Here is a 22195-nt window from a genome sequence, read left to right as displayed (position 1 = left end):
TAAGGCTAAAACGAATGTTGCCAAAATCAAGACGGCACTGTATTCAACTACCCAAATTTAAGCTTATCAAATTAAGCTTTTTATTATCCAAATTAAGCTAAATTTTCTACGAAAAACTGATCATATACTAATTTTTAGGTTAATTCAGCTAAATTCCAATAACTGCAATATTGACGAACTTTAAACAAATTTTTCATAACATGAAACAAAAATGTTCAATTTTCCCATATGCATTTTTTGTCATAAAAATAAAAACAGTAACCAATTTAAGATCAATAATGAAAAATAAGAAAATCAGGACAAATCTGCAGTTTTTTTTTTAATATAGGTTTCCAAAATCAGGGCGGACCTTAGCAATTATAGACACTAGTCTATGAAGAATCGAGGTTAGCAAAAATTCGAGGCAAACAATAAAAGTTTTACGGAACGGTCTTCTCAAAGACGATTACTTTCGCGGTAGTTTTATATTTGATAATAATTTCATTTGTCTCGAACTGTTCTGATGGTAAAACTCAGCTATAAAGCATTGTCATACTGGAGGCTGCAGGGTTCAACATCCGGTCTGGTCTAGATTTTGTTCAGGTTGGAATTTCTAGACTTCCCTGGGAATAGAGTATCATTGTACTTGTGATACGATTGCAAAAATGGTTCAGACAAAGATAGATCTCAACTAACAACTTCTGTGGAATTGTGTTGAAACGTAATAGCTAATAAAGAAGAAGAAGAACAATTTCTCTGCAAATTATCTCGAGATTTAATGGTACCACTTATTCCGCGGAAAAAAATCTGACAAGTTGCTTTATTTCTGGGTTTACGTTGGGCTCAAAATAGGAGCATAGGCCAAGATTACATCTCGTTACCATATTATTATTTTTAAATATTAAAATGATTACTGCAGCCGTGTTCCTTTCTTGCCTCTTCTTCACCATTCATCGTTGCAATTGAACAATGTTTCGCGCGTCACGCTTCAAAAGTGCCCTCAACCATTTTCACAAAAATGCCACAGTCATAACAAAAATTCATCATCTGATTAACAGCCGCAGCCAATAGAGCCAGCAGCAGTGCTATCACACATTCGAATATTAAATTAAAATTCAAACTGAAGCTGCAACCACGGCCCGCTGTAGGTCATAAACACTGATTGTTTGCCATCGAATGAGCATTTTTATCCTCATACGTCAACCCCAACTGCCCAAGTCTTGTCCGAGAACAATAATAACAACAAAAATCAACGCTCGTAACTGAATAAGAAGTAATAAATTTAGCTGCTCATTGGTGTTGGTTCGACATATTGCACTATTACTAACCCAAAAGGGGGGAATGGGTCAGACAGGTTTGGTGTTTTGCAAACAACCACCACCACCACCACATTGAAGTCGCTCAGCTGGAAAGGGGATTGCGGGTGCGAAAAATGGGTTTGGCTTTCCTGTATGTTGGGGAGAACCTTTACCTGCAAGCGTGTGTTCGTGTGACTCATGGACGGGTTAAGGGGAGCATCTGCTAGCAAACGGGGGGAGATCTCTCACTCACGTTCTCTAACTTTTGAAAACGGGGTTTGTGTGGGATAGCTCTTTGTTTTGAACATACTTTGCACATAAATATTATCATCAGCAACAGCAGTACCTACATGGTATGGCAGTAAGCCGCCGCAAAAAATTTCCGTCCTCTCCCACCGAGCTTACTTCTGTGGTAGAACAGTGTAGACACATGGAAGCAACATCTGCGCGCAATCTTTTCACCATCGATTTTGAGTTAGTGCCAGCCACGGCGCAATCGTTAAAAGGAAATGAGCTGTTTATCTACCTTCTCACTTCGTACTTTTCCATGGAAAGTCTCAACCGTTGTTGTTTCCGTTCCACTGAGACGTTTGTCCAGCAATTTTTTGCTCATTCACAGTTAATCACAACAACAAAATCATTCTGTTCAACAACCACGAAAAACAGGATAGTTGCAAGATTCAACTATCAAAAAAAAAAAAATAATGGTTGGTTGAGTGACATTCAATCCATTCTATGTGACCTTGGATCACACTCAAGGAAGCTCTAAATAAGACTGCACTTCAGTTCGGTTAGTGTAGCTGCTTCATCGTCAGTCGAGACGACAGAGAACAATGCCTTTCACCAGCTATGTAGACATTTTTGCACGCGCTCCGGTTGTTCGAGCCTTTTCCCAAGAATATTGCATGTGGGTCTCTTTTATCCCCTTGATTGGGTCTTGCTGTAGCTTTTGCCCGTTCCCAGCAGAGGTACCCACCAATCAACGAACGTCTCAGCAGCAGCAAAAGCAGCCATCTGATTCTGTCCGATCACCAGCAGCAAACAGCAGGTGAGGCTAACAATAAGGGTTTTTGTTTTGTGCACAGGAAAACCAAAAAGAAGGATTTAAACCTGTTCACGTCAACGTCAGACTTTTGCTGCTCTCCAAGAGAGCTGATTCACGGAACTTCTTGTTTTTATTGTTGTTTTGTCTGAGTTGGTAATTTCCTTTGTTTTTGATTTTAAAGTCACCACGCAAAGGTTGCTGCATTACGGAAAGTTTACGAAGTAGTGGGCATACATTCTAATTATTGTCTCAAATGCTCTATTATCGCCTAAATGGGGGAAAACGGATGTAATGTCGGCCTAAATGCCCCTAATTTGGGCCCATACATAAATTCAGCAAACGACTAAATTTTCAATAGCGACCAAAAATATCCATTAGTACTAGACCCAATCTTAAATCCATAGGCCAACATTAGATCCATTTCCTCTATGTATTTTTTTTTATGGAAAAAAAGCACTGTGCAACACGAGTTTTTTGCGGAAGACAAATTTGCTCACATTGAACTTTCTAAAACATACTTATGCCCTAACACGTCACATTTTTGGGTACCACGCTCATTATGAATTTAGGCAGTTTTTCACGATCTCGGTCGTTTACTGTCAAAATCGAAGGATGTGGCGTCTACAACGGAACTGAAGACAAATAGCTGAGAAGAGAAATGTTTGAGCATGCAACATCCACGCGTGGCGATTCCATGTGTGATCTAGACAAAACGATATCAGCTACTCTACAATGAGATATATCATTTAATGCGAAAACTACAAGTTATACTGTGTCAATTAGCTTCCAAAAAATGTCTGACGCCGAAAAACATAGATATCTTGAAATTGTACTTGACTAAAATTAACTTACAAATGTCACATGTAAGAAATATTCAAAATTTAAGATATTCAAAAGTTTGCATGAAGAACGAACTTCCAACAGAGGGGCTCGGTGGTCTTCGGGGAAACGGTTTTGCTTACTGAGCAGAATATCGCTGGATCAATCCCAGATCTCTTCAAACTAAAGAGTTTTGGAGTCATATTGCTTGCTCGTCGTGCCTTGCGCTTTGGTCAGATAGCGTATAGGGCGTCGTTGTGCCAATTTGGTCGTGGCACATTTCGAGTATGAGAGAGTGATTGCAGTTTGCTCAAAAGTGCCTGAGTAATATGCAAGTACTTTCGATGATTACCCGTAGTTGTTACAGTGAAGGTATACACCCAAATTCTCGTTTATTTCTGGACGTGTTTGTCATACAGAAACATTTTTATTTGATTTTGTGTGGTGGTTGAGTTTCGGGCGTGGACAGGCATATGGGTGATAATATAAAGTTTACGTTAGGATAACGTTGAAAAATTGAGGAATGTATCGCTTCAGTTTGAGAAGCACTTCACTTCGCAACCGATGAACCATTCTGACGGCCCCCATTACCGTGCTGGCGCCGTGTGTTGGCTGGGTCCAATATTGGACAGTTTGATGTTTATAAAGTACTGCCAGTTAAAACTGTATTTTGAGCTTTACCTCTATACATTCTTAGGTGATTCTTAGAAGATTATCATGTTGGTGTACGCTGATTCAAAGAGTAAATGAGCTGTCCATAGTTGGGCGTTGTTGAACTTGTGGTACTTGCACAACATTTCATGTGAATACCAAAGTAACTATATAATCACAAAATAACTTTTAATGTATGTTCAGAGTGAGACAATGTCACTGAAATATGGTTAGTTGGGTATTCAGATGACTATTACTTTAAAAACCTAATCCTGGTTGTATCTCTTTTTCGTTTGCATGTAACACTATTTGATATTACTAACCGCACCGAGCCTTCATTCCGGGTGATGAGCGAACCTGAAGAAGAAGAAGAAGATGACCATGAGCCCTATCTCTGGACGAGCGTATTGTTGATGGACCTGGTCTACGATTCAATGTTGGATTCTGTGATGAGTATCGCAAAAAAGATGAAATAAGAAGCACGATCTTTATCGAAATGTAGATATTATTTAAAATAATCATAAGAATCAACTCGTATATACATTGAAATACATATATAAAAGGGAAGGACGGTCCGATTGAAGCGATTTGGACGGGGAGAGTGGGAATACCAACTCCCATATATGATAACATTTCGTGGATAAAGGGTGGGCTCTTCTCCCCACTCATAGGGTCATCTTCCTGTTTGGGGGCTTGTCTTTTTGACCAATTGGCTGATCAAGTTGCTGGTAGGAGATTCTTTATTGTTCCTTCCGACTTTGCCTATCGATCTACCCAATCCGTTTTTGGCCCTTCATACAGCGACATGTTGTGGACAATCAGAGGTTATTAAGCTTGATCAAGAAAAACAGAGAAGAGAGCCCACTGCTGTCGAACTTAGTTTCCGTGCTACAATGGGTGGTAAACCACTATCATCATATATATATATCATCATCATATAGCTTGCTCGTCGTGTTTTGTGTTATAACTTCCACCGCATGCTGGATAATAAAAAGACACAATATCGAGTCAAAAGGAATGAAAATTATATTTCAATACAAAGCTGATGAAAGAGCCTAACAACTTTTTTTTTCCTTTGGTTTGTTTTCCGTCGATTTTGTTTGCCGTGCTGAGCACCAATGCTACCTACGCGTCAGGAAGGCAGCTCCCACACCTATCGACCCATCAACTCATGACCTGGGACCAACGGTTGCAACGATTGGTTATGCCTCAGAACATCCCGGCGGCGCCGACTGGGATTGAACCCAGGCCTGCTGGGGTGAGAGGTAATCACGCTTACCACTACACCACCGGCGCCGTTGTAACAAATTTTGTAAACAATAATTTCGCTCAATGATTTCTAGAAATTCAAAACACAACCACGCAAACCAACATTTCCCGATGGTTATGATGGTGAAGTCTTCCCGTACCCGATGGTAATATTGGTTTACTTGAGTGAGTTTCAAATTTCTAATCATCCAGAGAAGGCATTGTTTACAAAAGCTGTAGACCCTATTTCCAACTCTGTATTGATTTTTCATATGATTTTAAGTTATTTTATACATTGGGTATCAATACAGCCTTGCTGTGCCCGGACAGTTCTGTTCGGGATAGCAATCGGTAGGCAAGTGAGCTGAAAATAAGCTGGTCTGTTTTGCACTTTTAAAGAAGTTCGGATGATTTTTTCGTTATTTTGGTAAAATACACAGTAAAATTATTAAACATAGTAGGTATATTCCGCTGGGTATGTTGATAAAACTTGGTTAAAATATAATTTGGAAAAATTTCCCTGGGACAATTTTGTTACATGTTCCATTTTCGGTTTTCACAAAGTGTACTAACTTTGCCGAAGAAATGTTTTTGCAAGGATGCTTCTGTCAAAATATAGACTTATAGCCATCAGCATGGCGCGATGTAGGACTAAACCGAGGGGGGCAACTCTATCAACGATGCAGGGAAAAATGTGTTTTGCTGTGGTTAACTGCGCGCACGCTGAGTAGATAGAAAGAAGATTGATGACGATTCTGATGATTTCATGTTAAAAGATGATGCGCGATGCAAGTAGATGCGAGAAATAAAAAAAAATCACTGCACCTTAGGTAGAGTCGCCAGATGGTGAGATTTGCAGCTGGTGAGTTTTGTTAGCTTGATATTCCATGCTGCGATATCACAACTTGCAAGTTCCAATATTAACCGCTGTTGTTTGCCTGTTGATTTTTGTCTTCAATCTTGCGTGCTCTTGTTCTTTGGTGAGATTTATTTTTTTTCCAACGCTGGTTAGGACTACAAGTTTAAACTTTGACCGCAAAGATGGCGCAGCTGTTCATCTTAAAAAAAACTGTGATCAATGCTGTAAATTCTCAAAATCAATTGAACATTTTTGATGAAAATGAGAAAAGCAGCTATCCGCTATTAAAGGGGACCTCCTACGAATGGGTGGAAGACAAAAATATTGCGCTTAAACCGTTAGTTTTAGGTTAATGGTGTCTTGGGGCAAGCTTTTATATATTCATTGCTAGTGCAAGGGTGATCCCTATGATTATTGAGTTCAAAATATAAACTTTATTGTTATTCTAAATTGACCAGTGTAATGTTTCACAACGTTGTAGAACAATTTATTTGAAGCAACTTTGCTTAAGATACCAAATTTCTATTTCTAATGTTTCACGTTCTATACTGGTTTTAAAAAGGAAACTTTGGGTGACCCCTAAAAAATCATTGCAGCTAAAATTGTTTGTGTGGGTATCAACAAAAAATATTTATACTTTCCAACAGAAAGATATATCAACTTAGTTACTTCAGCAAAAATATGCGCCATCAGAATTTCGAAAAATTCGTAAAACAAATCAATGTATAAAAAGTTAATGTAAAAAATATTATCAGGGGTCACCCTAAGTTACCTTTTTAAAACCAGTATAACCAGTATAAGAACCAGCAAAAATTAGATTTTTTTTTTATATCTTCAGCACAGTTGATTCAAATAAATTGTTCTACAACTTTGTCAAATAGCTAAAGAGTTGATATTTTGAACTCAATAATATAAGGGATCACCCTAATTTCAGTTAATAAAATGGGCAAAACATATATAAAAACTTTTGCGAAGACACCATATGCCTAAAACTAACGGTTTAAGCGCAAACATGTTTGTCTTCCTAACTAAGGCTTTGGGACCATTGAGCCATGTTATTTCCTTCAAGCACAAAACGAAACCAATTGGTTATGAATACACAATATCGAATTCTGTACAGGAACGCATGGAACGTATTAGGGATCTTGGAGACATATACTGTACCAGTAACTTACTTTCAGGCTTCACTACAACGAGGTTATCGTAGTTTTGTGACCATTCCAAGTTATTTGGTTTGACAGAATCAAATCCATGCAAACGACATTCTTACCCTGCCACTGCATGAAGATAGATGCATACTCCTCGGCATTGACACCCTGGATATAAAAGACGCCATATTGCTCAAATTGTATTCACTACTTAAGTCCTCAGGGGTGGCATAGACTCCCCCTAATAAACAAATACCATAAACGAACTGTATCCCGAATGAGTAAACTATCCCACAAATGGTTTGGATAATACCCCGAACATGTCGTTAAGCTCTCTTTTATGGTTATTTTTATTAGGGCCGTATATCCTTTGCCACCTCCCAAACGATATGCTACCAAACGAGTTATGCGACAACGCAATTGCTTGTATATTGATGCGCGTAACGAGCAATACGGATCCTCTAAACCGATTCGTGCAAACGCGTTTTATTCCGAGGTTTGCTCCTTATTTCACGAACTAATAACTACATCCTTGAGCCGAAAACCACCGTCTAAAATCTGGTTCTACTATAAGAAAAGCATCATCAAACTGTTTGCTCTCGATGGCAGCTCGTCACAGTTTGTGTTTGACTCGCTCTGACGTTCACATTTTTCGTGTCTGGACCTTATAACGTGGCGTGATTTTTCGAAAGCCTTGTATCGACGGTTGTAGTGCGGAAGAGTGGCGCATGATTGCGGTGGTCCCATGAATTGTGAAGAGAACCCCGTATTAAAACGAATTTCGCCGGGCTTGAAAAATCGTTGTTTGTAATTGTTTGTAAGGCGCTCGGTGGCCAAGTGGCGATCGTTTTTGCTTACTGAGCAGAATATCGTGGGTGTAACCACAGCCTCCTTTCTTAAATCAGCGATTTTTTTTTTGTAGAAGTGAATGTAGATAATCGCTAGTGGTAGAACTCGGTCGAAATGGGATTCGTGGTAAAATACAACGAATGCTCGATGCCGGTTCGAAAACATACTTGGGTCCTGCCGTGGACATCGTCGCAGGTTTTGAATGACCGTCATTGGTAATGGTTTGTTGTGATGAAAGGGGCTCGGCTGTCTACTGGGCTAGTAGCTTACTGAGTAGAAGATCGTGGGTTTTATCCCAGGCCCCTTACATTACTGAGTTGATAGGTTCACATCATTCGCATCAAAACATTGCAAATATTATTTGAGTGAATTTCATCCTGATCCAACGACCCCTACCTACTAACAAAGTCTACTCTTCTGTGACCTTTGTGGTCAAACAAATATTCCTTCCTCACTTCCACCTGACTGCAAGGAGGATGAATGGAGTCACTGAAACTTGTACTGTCAGAATGAACGGTAACTCCCAGCCCCATTGAGTTGATTAATTGTGCTATTTCACTTATTCGGATCAACCACCACGGATTAGCAACCATTGTCAGTCTAAGCTAAGCGGAGCTAGTAACAATTTTCTTGACCCAAAAATACATGTAATGTTTATGTTGTTTAGGATAATGATTATTAGTTGAATTATTGAGGACATTCAAAGCATCCTGGCGCACTGTGGGGCCTCTAGCGCCGTGGGTATGCATCCTACAGATTTACAGTCTTCAAAAAAGTTTAGAAATAGACAGATTTTGGTGGTTTCTGATTAGTTCGTATTCCTGCCGCATAGGTGGTGCTCGATTCTATATTTTGAACCGAGCTTCCTACAATGATGGTTTCTTCAGCACTTTGGGTGAGTCACAGGTCTTTGATGTTTTCGACAACATTTCCGGAGAACTTTGAGATTTGGGCGTAATTGCTTTTGTAAACAAACACGTCAATCGCCGATTGCTCGCGAATAAAAGCTCAATCTCGCAAACAAACTATACCAAATGATAGAAGAGTCATTCCTCTACCTAGTTGTGCCTGCAAAATTTCGAGATTGATCTTTAATTAGCGAGAAATCGGTTATTGACGTGTTTGTTTACAAAAGCAATTACGCCCTAATCCCGAAGTTCTCCGACAAAATTATCTTTCTAGGACCCTCTGTTTAAAAGATCCTTGACCTATGCGGCAGGAATACGAACTAATCAGAAAACATCCAAAGTTGTCCCTAAATAAACTGAGAAAGTTTGTCGAAGACTGCATATCTGAAGAATGCATACCCATGGCGCTAGAGGTTTTGGCCACGCTACCGGGTTCACTGCCCCACTGTATGGCGAAAAGATCTTTAAATTTTAAAGAGTCAACGAAGTATGTTGTACCATATTTTGACTAGCTGTATACATCTGAAGAGCTACGAGAAACCCCATAATAGCATCATATGATGCTTAGTTGTATTCATAGGATATCTTATGATTTCCAAATCGAACTGGAGTCTATATTCTGAACATCTAAAGGCCTAGAAATCTTGATCGATTTCCAGACTGAATTTTGGAACCCTTGTTAGCAGTTAGCACTTTGTTGAGCCTCATCGCATCATATACCGTAAGGGTCCGACTGTTTAGATTTCCGAAGATTAAAATAATTGCATCCAAAACTTCTTCATTAATTGGAAAGTCTAAGACAAATATTAAATCGGGTTTGAGTTTTTCAAGGGAAGAGTATAAGTAGAATATAGGCCACTGCCAAAATCAGACTACACTATATAATTGGGTTAACAAAATATCTTTTTTTTTTTTTTTATGTTTGATTTTCCAAATCATCTCTGAGATCCGATCTTGAAATTCTACAGACTCAAAGATGACTGGACTGAATTTTTGAGCTTCGTGAAGGCGGGATACATAGTATAATCCTAGAGTTTCGATGTTGATATTTTTATAATATAAATCATGTTTTGAAAGTCTAAACAAGGTACCTGTTGCAATGACAGAGTATTTCAGTTTTTACAAATTATTATCAAGTTTATATCTCGAAAATCAACAAACTCAACAATTTATTCTACATGCTGTACAATGTCCTAATTTATTATGCGAATCCGTAGAGATTTGTGGGACCTCATCACATCATGTGGGACATAAATTGTATTAGCGAAATATGTTAGGTTATCCAAAGTGCCAATTCAGACTTGACGAAGTATTCTACCATAACTCGACTGAATCTTTGATCCCATGTTTCGTGGAGCTCCATGCGGGATACATAATTGTAATGAACAATTATTTCAATTTCTCCAAACTATCCTGGAGTTTAGATTTCGAAGTTCTACAGGTTCAACAAAGTCTTGTGTTACAGAGCTTCGTTGGACCTCATCACATCATGTGAGACATAAAATGTATTACCGTATTGTAATACGTTTTACAACCTCCAAGGTGCCTACAGGGCAAACCTTGGAGGGGCTGAAAGTCACTTTAATAAAGCAACAACAACAACACACCTTGGAGTTCTACAGGCTCACCAAAATCTTGTACGAGACCGTACATAATTTAAGACACATAGTTTTTTTTTCTTTTTTTTTATAGTCACTTCAACGCTCTTGGGTCATTCGTGACTTGTCCGGGGGTGAGATTTGAACTCGTGACTTTGGCGTGAGAGGTATGGATGCTAACCACTACGTCGGGGTCGCCCCCTAGGACACATAGTTGTATTAACTAAAAAAAAATCGTAGATCATCCGAACCGCCCTGGAGGTAAGATGTGAAACTTTATCATAGGATGCTTAGTTGTAATAACGGAATATGTTTAGTTATCCAAATTGACCTGAAGCTACGATGCTGAAGTTCTGCAGGCTTCACGAGGTATTGTACGATATTCCGACTGAATCGGAACATCGTACAATGCCTCGTAAAGCCTGCAAAACTTCAACATCTTAGCTTCAGGTAAATTTGGAAAACTTAATATCTGCCGTTAATGAGAGTAAGCATCCTATGATGAGGTTTAACGAAGCTCTACGAATTTATACAGCCAGTTGGAACAACGTACAAGACCTAGGCGAGTAAGAGAGGTCGCAGTCGGAAGAAGTGTTAATTTGTTTACTAAAATGTACCTCTGGCAAGTTTTGCTATAAGAAATGCTCCTCGTGTTTATTAGCGAAATTCACATCAAAGATTGATTAATTGCGTAGGAAATCAGTTTGGCACGGCATTTGTGACCAGCATACATCTTAAGGTCGTATGAAACAGGTCAAAAACTGTCGAAATCCGCAGATAAAATTTTTTGTTTTGAATTTCTGTATGGGAAAATAGTGAACTTTTCGTGAATCATTAACGGCAAAGAACTCACCAACACTGGGAGACCGTGAGTTCCTGCCCACCTGTTTTAAAAACATCTCGGTACAAGACTTCGTTGAGCCAGTAAAACTTCAAGATATTATCTCAAGGACGGTTCGGATGATCTAGCCTGTTTAGCTCCACGGAACCTCATCACATGTAGTTGTATTAATCTTCATTCAACCAACGTCATATTCAGCTGCAGTATAAATCACATATATCTCTAACATACCCTTGTGAAGCAAGTATTGATTAATTGATCAGAAAAGTAAGATCGTGTATACATTAAAATTATAATTCTAGAAACTATTTTCCACCAGAAATGTCTACAATGTACCCGAATAGTGTCACCTTCCAATAACAAATTCTCTATCGTCTTTCCCAATTATCGCAAGCCCTCTGTCGGACTTTACCCTTCCCTTCACCACTATCAGTAGTGTCCATGCGACCAACTTTCCTGAACTATCCCTGAACTGAGCGGTGAACTTGCATGCAGCACTTCGAGGATATCCATTGTACGCATTGTGTTGGTAATGTGGCCGTTCGCAGCTACACCACAGTCCGCACCCACTGCAGGCAGTGCACGGTTTTGTTTTGGTCACATCCAAAGCAACAACAGACTCTTCTAATACCCAACTATATTAGAGCTAGCAGCTCGAGCCCCGTTACTTCGTCATCATCGTGTCATGTTTACATTTCTTTGTTTTGCGCCTAGTCTTGCTCGGTACGGACAAACGAACTGAAATTTCAGCTGGTTTTTCTTCGACTGCTGTTGTTGTTGCTGCAGTATACTCACACAACAGTGAGCAACTGTAACTACCGTGACTGAGTGCTGCGGCTCGCAGTTCCACCACTCGCACCCGCACTTCCCTCCACACTGCGTTGCGCTGCACTTGTCCACATATATTGAACTGCGCGTGCATCGAACAGCAGTTTCCAACCAGCTCTATCTATATAATAGTGGAGGCTACGCACAATGGCGTGTATGGGTTTCTCACTATAGGGATCAATATCACTTGAAGATTCTCGGTCCATGCAATAGTTGAATTATTATTAGCTATTACTAAGCAGTGGCGTCGCGAAACCTGCTGCTGTTCTCAACAACTTTGAAAACTTTATATAGGGTCATGTTTACATTCAAATTAGTTTCAAACGATCAGTGTCTATTAGTTTTACTGATTTGTATATATTGGAAGCAATATTTTTTTTATTTTTTACGTTTTGATGCTGAACAGGTAGATTGAAGTTACTAAGTGAAACTCGACGTCAGACTTGATATGAATAATCAGGCTAGACCAGGATCAAAAACAAATGGCATATGCATCAAATGTGTGGATACTATACGAGAGATGTAAGGACAGTATGTACATACAATGTGCTGCATTTAGATTAAGTTTGATTCTGTTATTATAAATATTTGCTTTTTTATGTTTGGAACTTGTAAATGTATCTGTAGTATTCAATGTTATGTGTTGCTACTGAAATTTTAAGATTTTGCGCCCACTTGTATGGACTTTTCTCATCCTAATAAAGAATAAAGTACTTACAACGGAATGTAGCGTACATGCGAGTTTTTTCAAAATCAATATTTTTACGTAAAACCTTCACAAGAAGATTTTAAAGAATGTGAGAATGTTTGCACACACTTTGGAATGGTCGGTCAAACATTGAATTGCAAATCAAACCACCAACCAGATTTAACCATGTGTGGGCTCCATCAGTAATCCTACCAAAACTGATGAATGAAAAGTAGTACACATCCAGTTGGATGGAACCAGTGTCAGTGGCCAACACAATTCCCTAACACAGACATAAGAATCAAAGACGTAAGCATGCATATTTGTGAGCATTGGATATGAATAAACAAATTATTCCCACATAATCACAGTTTCTTTTGAGAGAATGATAACTTTTTAATCCATTGATGATTACTTTTCGATTTGTCGAGCTATCGCTTTATTTCATATCAAATTTCTATTATTAGGATGCCCAAAACTGATGGATTTAAGAGATCGTTCACCCACAAGAAGGCACGTGCCCCAACCTATGCCCACCCGTGGGCCGAAGTGGTGTGGGAGACGACGATGACGGCGGAACGGGACGACGGGGGGCCAACAAAAAAAAACAGTTTAGTCAATGTTTTGCTTACAATCTAATACCCAATACAGACATAGATCACCAAACCGATCTCTGGTGGCGGCGGTTAAGTGTGGTGGTAAATTTTCCCTCGATTGCACGCAAACACACGCTTCCTGTTCCATGGTGTTGGTGACAAGCAGAAAAACGACTTGGAAAAAAATAAAACAGATTGAACTGAAGGACAAAGAGACGATAAGTAGTGTAGGCCCAGTAGGAGCGAGAATTTAGGCAGGTTTTCCGCCCAGTTGTCCCTCCAGGCCAACCAGCCGCCTGCCCAGCTCGGGTCAGACCGTCTTTCTCTAGAAGCCAATCTTCTTCCAATGGGTGAAAATAAAACTTTTGGGAACGGTTTCCTCCCTGTATTGAAGTGGAATTTTCACTCCCCCTTTTCGCGTGAGGCCATTTTTGTGCAAATTCTTGATTCGCGTTAAAGTATCGAAATGAAGCTAAAAATAGGTAGGAAAAAATGTCAAAACTGATACTCACTGTTACTGCGAACTCAATATTCATATTTTTTCTCTGTTGTTTTGAAGAAAAAAGCAGCGAAAAAGATGAAATTGATCAAAACAAAAACTGCGTCATCGTTTTTGTACGGGCTGTTTTTTTTCCTCGAGAAGAAAAGTTGGTCGCTCCTCCTGGCGTTCAGACGTTCGCGGGTTAGCACTTTTAAAACAATTCTCAGGCACTTTTATCCACTGGAAAAACTTTCAACGTACACTAACTTTCCAGAAAAGCCAGAAAAACAACAATGGCGCTCCGATTTTCTCCGCTAATCCACTTTTCTTTCCGTCAAGGGCACCTCCCTTGGCTCGCAAATACACCTTCTCGAATCCCAGAACACACTCTCGAATCCTCGCAAAAATCTGTACTCCTGGTATCCTCCCGCGCTGCACCGTAAATATGAGATGGCTTCCTATTTCCTTGGTCCAAGACGCCCACGGAAGTGCCTTCACAGTAGTAGCCTTAGAAATTCTATTTTTTTCCTATTGGATATCTGGACTGGACACAAAAGACAAGAGCTATGAACGAAAACTCCTTTGCTGCTCTGTGGGACAAAAGCCTCTGACAGACCAGCAGCAGTGTGTACTCTTTCTGATTCTGCTTGCTCTCTGCTGTTTTTCATTCTCTCTACTCCCTCTACTCCGAACAGTAACTCTTCCAGGCACACACTCTCTCGGACTCTCTTTCCCTTTTCTGAGTGCAGCTTGGTTTAAGTCTGTTTATGTACGCTCTCATTTTGATTTTTTTTATGTTGCCAAAAAAAGGGAGGTAATCATCGATTCGTACCCTCGATTCGTATTAGTGAAGTTTTCTCAGCGCTGTGCACTCAATGAATCCTATAGTTCACACGCAAACTAGCTTAAACTGATTGATTAATGAATACTTTAGGAAACGAAAACAACACAAACAGCGACTACGGTACGATGTAGTACAGATTTTCTATGAATGAAAACTCTTAGCTCTAAATTCTGTAAAATTTCCATGGAAATTTCAATATCCTTCTGTATTAGTCCGGTTCTAATTGATAGCATTGACCTTGATAACACTATCAGTACTTAACCCATCCGGGGACCAGCGTTGCCAGGTCATTTTCAGACAAATCCGGTTAAATATAAAATCTGGAAAAATCTGGAATGCTCGAAAAAAAAAATCCAGTTTTAACATAATGCTATATTGAAATCAAAGTAAAGTGCTAATCTCCCGTAAAACTGGTCAGTATGATCATCTGGAATTCAAAGTACCAGAATGTTTAAGAATTATATGTTTAAATAAATTATATAAAGCAGATAAGTTGTTAGCATTTCTAAAATCATCCAAAAGTTAAGAAAAGTATTGACACAGTATGCCCAGTATGCACAGAATGTAAAATTTTAAATATCCATTACACAGCATTTCTAAAATTGAGTTAAATTGTTGGTAAAATACTGCAGAAAATATTTTTACAATTGTTTTTTAAACTGTAACTTATAAAAAAAAAAAATAATGAGAAGCACAGAATCCAGCAACTTTGATGATATGATGTTTTTTTTTAGCTAATAGTCGATTTAGTCCTTACTATTTGATGCAGTACCAGAATATGGATTAAAGATTTTATGTTGGATTTTATTAGTTCTAAATAATTCTAATATTACCCAGAGATTGATCAGACTTACAATTTAGCAGAGCAGTAGGCAATTTTTATTTAATGTATAATTCACCTGGCTGAAGTGGGAGTCAAAGCCTAACATCGTGGTATTAATATGCAGTTTACGGGTAACTCCACAAATAAAATTTCAAATAATGTTATGCTAAAGAATAATTTTATTAAATAATAAAAATGAAAGTCTGAAACCGTCATTTTTGAAGCCTCAGGATCTTGAAATGATTCTAAATTCTGAAATTTATATTTTTCTGTGTCTCAGATCATGAAATTTTTTGTTAGCCTGAGTTAACATGGAACTCTTCATAGGATATCTTCGTCCTTTTTTTCAGAGTTCATCTTTGAATTCCATCATATTTCTTTTCGGGATTCACCTAATATAATCTTGATAATAACCAAACTTTACAGTAACATTCTAAGAGTTCTTAGCAGTATCTCTTGAAATTTCTTATAAATCACTCTCAGATTTCACAATTGCCTCAAACTGGTAATAATTTCCAAGAATTGGCAAAATTTTGTCTCCATTTTTCTCTATGAAATTCCCTTAGAATATTCTTAATAATTTCCTTGGTACACTCTTCAGACTGACCGTCACACTATTCGCAGACCTATCCGATAATTCCATTTGAACTGTTTTGTAGGTAAGGTAAGAATTGTTTTGGAATCCTCTTCAGTATTTCCCAAGTACTTTGCCAAATGGGCCTTGCAAGTCTCCTAGAAATTTCCACATGTTTTTTTTCGCATAATTCCGTTTAAATTTCTTAAAATTTGATAAAAATGATTATCTATAAAACATTGGACAGAATTTAATTGAAATTATTCTCACGATTCGTATCAGCATTCTCCTTAAGTTTTCATTTTAAGAATTTCCTATGATTTCTCTTCCGAATTCTAACTATCAAATAGCAAGTCAGAATTCGAAAGTAATTCATATTGCTAAGGTAACTCAATATTCACAGGTACTTTTAAAAAAAATGTTCCTTAAAAATCCAATGAATTATCCTCAAAAATCTCACAAATATAAATCAATGTCCTGATGGTCTAATTCAAAAGCCTTGCTTATTTTTCAAAGCTCAATTTATTGTTTTCAATCCTGAACAGTTTTCGATTTCTCAAAATTCCGTATTGAAATTTTTATTTTTATAAATCATGGATTTAAAAAATATATCATTATAGCCAAAATCTAAACAAAATTAATCCTTTAAATTTGTCGAACCTCTTAACGGAATCCCTTTATGAAGTGCTTTGAGTGGGTTGGTTTATTTCCTTTAAATTCCGTTATAATTGCTTATCTTTTGACAGATACGCGTATTTCGTCTACTACTTGCAGTGTTGTGGTGTTGAGTACTTGGCACTGATGAAGTCTGCAAGTAGTAGACGAAATACGCGTATCTGTCAAAATATAAGCAATTATAACGGAATTTAAAGGAAATAAACCAACCCACTCAAAGCTCTTCATAAACAAAATTTCCAAATAAAAAAAAATCCAGACACGATATATTTAAAAATTTGAAGTGTTTTTTCAGCCAATAGTATTTGAAAAATGTCTCAATTTTCATGGTTTTGCAACTCATTGCAAACATGTTGTAACAATTCCATGTACGATGATGCAATAATGTTGATGGCCCTTAATAATTAAAGTAGTAAGTTTGGCTTTTTATTTTTTGATTAGAGGGAACTATTCCACAGTCGCAGTCAGTTTATGAGCAAAAGAGGGACGCACATTTTTTGCCTGTAGACTTGGAGACATACTTCAAGCATAGAGGTAACTCTAAGACCAGATTGGGACCAATAGGCTAGTCAAGTAGTGTGCCAATTTAAAATCGTTAGTTTCGTATTGATTGTTGCTTCAAGTCTCCGCGTACATCGTACGGGTTAGGCAAAAGATGTGCGTCTATCTTTAAAAACTGTCGCATTAATGGCCCTTCGCTCATTTTCAACTTCTATTCAATTTTCATACTGCCGTACTCTAACGAAACTATCCACCTACCCTCTTCTAAAGATCATTCTCTAGCTAATAAATTATCACAAGCTTCATGTTAGCATTTCCAACCAACTCCGAAAAACGATGAGTTTTTAAGAGAAAATTAATAAAAAGGAGATTTTACACTCAACACAAATAAAGTGGATCAATTTTACAATCATAAATGTAATTCCAATAGAAAAAATATTGCTTAGCATTCAATTGAAAATTAAATCAATATGTGCAAGCTTGCTCGATTTTTCTCCATTTGTTTACATTTTGCTAGTTTCGCCCTAATCACAATTTGCTCCGGAAATGCTGGATAGAGCATTTCCAGCCCAAAACTCAAACCGATATGACATGAGTGTTTCCGATTTGAATGAAACACTGAACTCAAAATTAATGAGCGGCGGAAAGAGAGATCTGAGCAAACTAAGAGCGAGTGAGTACGGCCATCGCAATCCGGCTGCCTCCATCCGGCCGCTACCATCTGGCCGCCGTCATCCAGCCTCTACCATTCGGCTGTTGCATGCCGCCGTCCGATCTAGCCAGACCAGATCGGATCGCTTAATAAATTAAATCAAGGTAAATCCATAGTTTAGGACACCTACATCCGAAAACCTCCCCAACGCCGTTAAATAAAGCCCTGGGACCCGGCAATAAAGAAGCCTTTGGTGCCCACCACAGTGGCTGCCGACAGGGTTAGACCTGCAGCTAGGGGCTTCCATAGTAAAATTGTTATGTTTATTTTGCTTAACGACGGGTTTGGGGTATCACCCAAACCATTTGTGGGATAGTTCCATCATTTCGGTTATCGTTCGTTTATGGTATTTTTCTTTTATTAAAGTTAGGCACGTGCCCTTCTGGGACGGCGCAGAATCTTCCGGGATTAACAGTCATGAGTTTCAGATAGCTGTCAGACTTACTCGTTCGTTTTTAGACGCATCGGAAGAGAAACAAGTTTATAAGTAAATACTCTCCAATATACCAAAATAATCAACATACCCAAAAAAAACTTATCCCCCAACCGTCTAAAACATGAATGCAAAGTACTAGGACTTTTGTGTTGGTATATTCTCATTCTGGACCACTGTACAATGGTACAATATCAGGGGAAACATGTCAGAAGGGTCTAACTCGAAACGTAAACAATGACTTGGATCGTCGGTTGCTTACGAATGACAATACACCAACTCAAAGTAACTAAATCATCTGACAGAGAAATGTTTGTTCTACTAGCTGGTGTAGTCATATTCCGTGTGTGTGTGTGTGTGTGTGTGGTCATTCAAGAGAAATCGACGTTCAAAGTCATTGTTTACGTTTCGAGTTATACCCTTCTGACATATCAAACATAACAATATGTGTATTCAAGGTTAAGGCCCACGCACATTAGATCCGAATCGGACGCATTGCGGCAAAGTGACAGCTAAATCTATTGTCTAACTGTCGAATTAACGTCAACGCAACGCAAACGGATCTAATGTGGGTGGCCCTTTACTGATATAGAGATTTTTGACGTTTAATCGGCGCATACTACACTGAGGCAAACAGACTTAAGAATTGCATAAGGCTCGACTTATGAACAACACATGTAAATTCCATAAGCGTGAGTTATGAATGATTTTCGGGTTATATGAGGTAGCTCATATACGCCTTTAACCATTTCGAGTGGTCAATATACACGGGCTCCGTAATCTCATCGTCCAGGGTTTGGTTCCTGTCAGCGCCGATTTATTAATTTTTTTTTTCAATATTATTTTTCATAAGGCAAATTAATGAAATTCATAGCGATTTCGTGTGGCTAAAATTCATAAGTGTTTCTTATGGAATTCTTACGTCTTTTTTTGCGAGAGACTTCAGACTATAAATTTAGTGACTATATACTGCACTGGGTACTGCGGTATCGATTGATTTTATTTTGCAAGCCAATGGGAAACTGCTTGAAATTTTTTCAAGTTTAAATCTGTTTTGCTGAAAACAAGTTTTTGATAACCTTATTTGCTATTTTTTTTTGATTCTGCGTTTCGTTGCGCATCGTTCCATTTAGCTTTACTCTATTCCTAATACCGAGGGTCCACGGTAGATTTGACAGATCGGTTCGCTGCACATTTGAACCCGTCGCTATTGATCTTCGATGAAAAGTTAAGTTCAAGTTTCACGTCGGTGCTGTTGAGTCATTGTCACTTAGATCAGATAACCGCAATATTGAATAAAGTTGATCAGTCCCAAGTAACCAAAAGTTCTGATAAAAGGCTATTTATAGCTTAAGCACCTTGGTTGAAGGTGGTCTATAGAATTCTAAGCAGCCTCATTTTTAAGTCGTTATAAGAACTTGAAAGTTCCGGCACCATAATTGAAGAGCATTCTAAGGAGCCTCTGGCGGAACTTGAACGGAACTTTTAGAAAATAAATTAAAAAAGGTTTTTGTCCTCTACACCAATTCTATATATGTAGTTCGCACTTTTATGAAAGTTATTTCTAAAGGCAGGTATTAACATAGAGGTAACTCTAAGACCACTGGGTCCCGAAGAAAATCATTATTATTTTTGGCTCACTCAGTACCAGAACAACGGTCCCAAGCAGTCCCAAGCTATTTCACTCACCCCTGCATGTTCTGCATGAATCCACACACCCCTGATGTTATCTGTCAAACTTTCATAGCGAATCAAAACAAACATAGTGTAGTAATAGAATTTCAACTAGAATAGGGTACGTTAATCGTTTGCTTGGGACCAATAGGCTACTAAAGTGGTGAGCCAATTTAAAATCGTTAGTTTCGTATTGATTGTTGGTATTAATGTGTATTGATTTATCAGCATTAGTAGTAGTAATGGAGCTGTTTGAAGAATTAAACCCAGTCCTTCTGCGTGAGAGTCTCAGCATGAACCACTACGTCATTTGAAATATATTAAATTGAGCTGTTGTCCCGCCTATTGTTGGAGTTTTCTGAGCCAGCTGACTGACTTGAATACGAAACACAACACCTTGATGAATTTAAATTGGTGTTTGCCCACATGGAATTCCATCACACTTGTGGCGCAGTGGTTAGCAATCGTAGATCACATGCCACATACACGGGTTCGAATCCAGGAAATTACATCTTAATTTTTTTTTATATAGAATGTTGCATAAATATAAGAATTATGACTTATTCGGGCCACTGATTATTTCATATTTGCGTACATTAAATTTTGTTACAAAAAAAGATTTGTGCGGATTGCTTCATGTGGCTTGAAAGTTCTGTCGGAACTTTATTTGAACTTTATGGAACATGAAAGTTCTGTCGGAACTTTATTAGAACTTTATGGAACTTGAAAGTTCTGTGGGAACTTTATTTGAACTTTATGGAACTTTATTCGAACTTTATGGAACTTGAATGTTCTGTCGGAACTTTATTTGAACTTTATGGAGCTTGGAAGTGTTGAATGCGGAACTTTTGGTTACTTGGGGTGTTATCAGTTGTGAGATCAAATATTTTAAATTTAGATTGATGCACAAACAAGGTGTTTAATTCCATCATCTAATAATAGTAAAAATAATAAAGTACACACAATTCTGTTTTCACGCGATTTTATTCCCTTCTATTTTAAATCGTGCTCGTGATCACAATTCAAGGTGAGCAATGCATTAGGTTCTAAGTAACATTGATCGATTCTCTTCATCGACTTTCCCTTTCGTTAGTAACTTGGAAACCGAACCGTTTTTTGTCGTGTTTGTCGTAAAAAATGCTAGAAATAACCACGCTCGGATAGCAGGGTTAATCGATAACTTTCCATCTGTCAAATGTTAACCAAAAGTTAAAAAAATCCACCAAATGGTTCACAGCCTTAAATTACCAAAAAATTAAAGAAAATTCAGGAGGTTTTAAAATTGCTGTACACATCTTGCATGTGTGCAATGAAATTTTTAACTAAATCATATTTCAAGGTATTGTTATTATGTTGTCGATTTTTTTTTAATAAGAAACATCAAGGAAAATCTGTGCTTCATTTCGGCGCGATGGGGGCCATTTTTCCTCAGACTATAACAAATACTATCAACCCGTTAGAAATGAACACACAGCACTTCGCCAATGCTAAATTTGCCTTTGTTTGAAGAAGCAGAAGAGAAACAGAGAGAGCAAGCGTTGTTTTTGTTTTCTATCGTCCGTTTCTATCTCCTCACCTTGTGGCACTCACACACTCGTCTATTTTGTTGTTGTTTTGAATTTTCGACTGGTTTTATTGCAAATCTCTCACTTATTTCTCTCTATCGTCAACTCTCACTTAGTGCAATTAGACACTTTTCTGTTGCTCCTTTCGTCTGCTGCTTTATCGTTCTTATTTTTCTTTCTTCTTTTTCTTCGCTTTGTACGCTATTAATTACACCCACACTGAGAATTACACTTTTTGTGCACAATTTGTTCTACTTATTTCTAATCTAGCATTACACTCCAACAACAGTATGGAACGAACGAATACTTCTTTTCTAATATTACGAAATCCTCAGCTTTCCAGCCACCTTTGCACTGCGTTGATGATCAACAGATTCCAATTGCAATTTTTTACTAGTGCGTAGCAGCAGCCACAGCTCACCTGCCGTACTGAGAATGGGAAAAAATTGCGCGTAGTCCCAATATTACATCTAAAATTAAATTTGATTGGCTATTATTGTGCAAGGTTATTATGAGCGTTTACTTAAGTAAGAACTATTTCTAGGTTTTAAATTATAT

General features: G+C 38.1%; 1 protein-coding gene across 4 annotated transcripts in view; it reads right to left on the bottom strand.

Annotated features, from left to right (window-relative positions):
- LOC135706984 (breast carcinoma-amplified sequence 3 homolog) overlaps positions 1-21919 on the bottom strand; it is a 69174-nt gene extending 47255 nt beyond the window's left edge. For 2 of the 4 annotated variants that reach the window (XM_065228689.1, XM_065228690.1), the window contains exon 1: positions 13868-14477. The gene's annotated coding sequence lies outside the window, so the exon portion shown is untranslated. Of the gene's footprint in view, positions 1-13867; positions 14478-21648 lie in introns of those variants that run through there. The other 2 variants (XM_065228687.1, XM_065228686.1) reach the window with 2 other exon arrangements.
- Between the last annotated feature and the right edge of the window lie 276 nt (positions 21920-22195).

This window comes from Ochlerotatus camptorhynchus, unplaced genomic scaffold, assembly GCF_037179485.1.
Source record: "Ochlerotatus camptorhynchus isolate MF236.1 unplaced genomic scaffold, CSIRO-AGI_Acam_v1.1 ptg000300l, whole genome shotgun sequence".
Classification (NCBI taxonomy): Eukaryota; Metazoa; Arthropoda; class Insecta; order Diptera; family Culicidae; genus Ochlerotatus; species Ochlerotatus camptorhynchus.
This window is presented reverse-complemented; position numbering and strand designations above follow the sequence as displayed.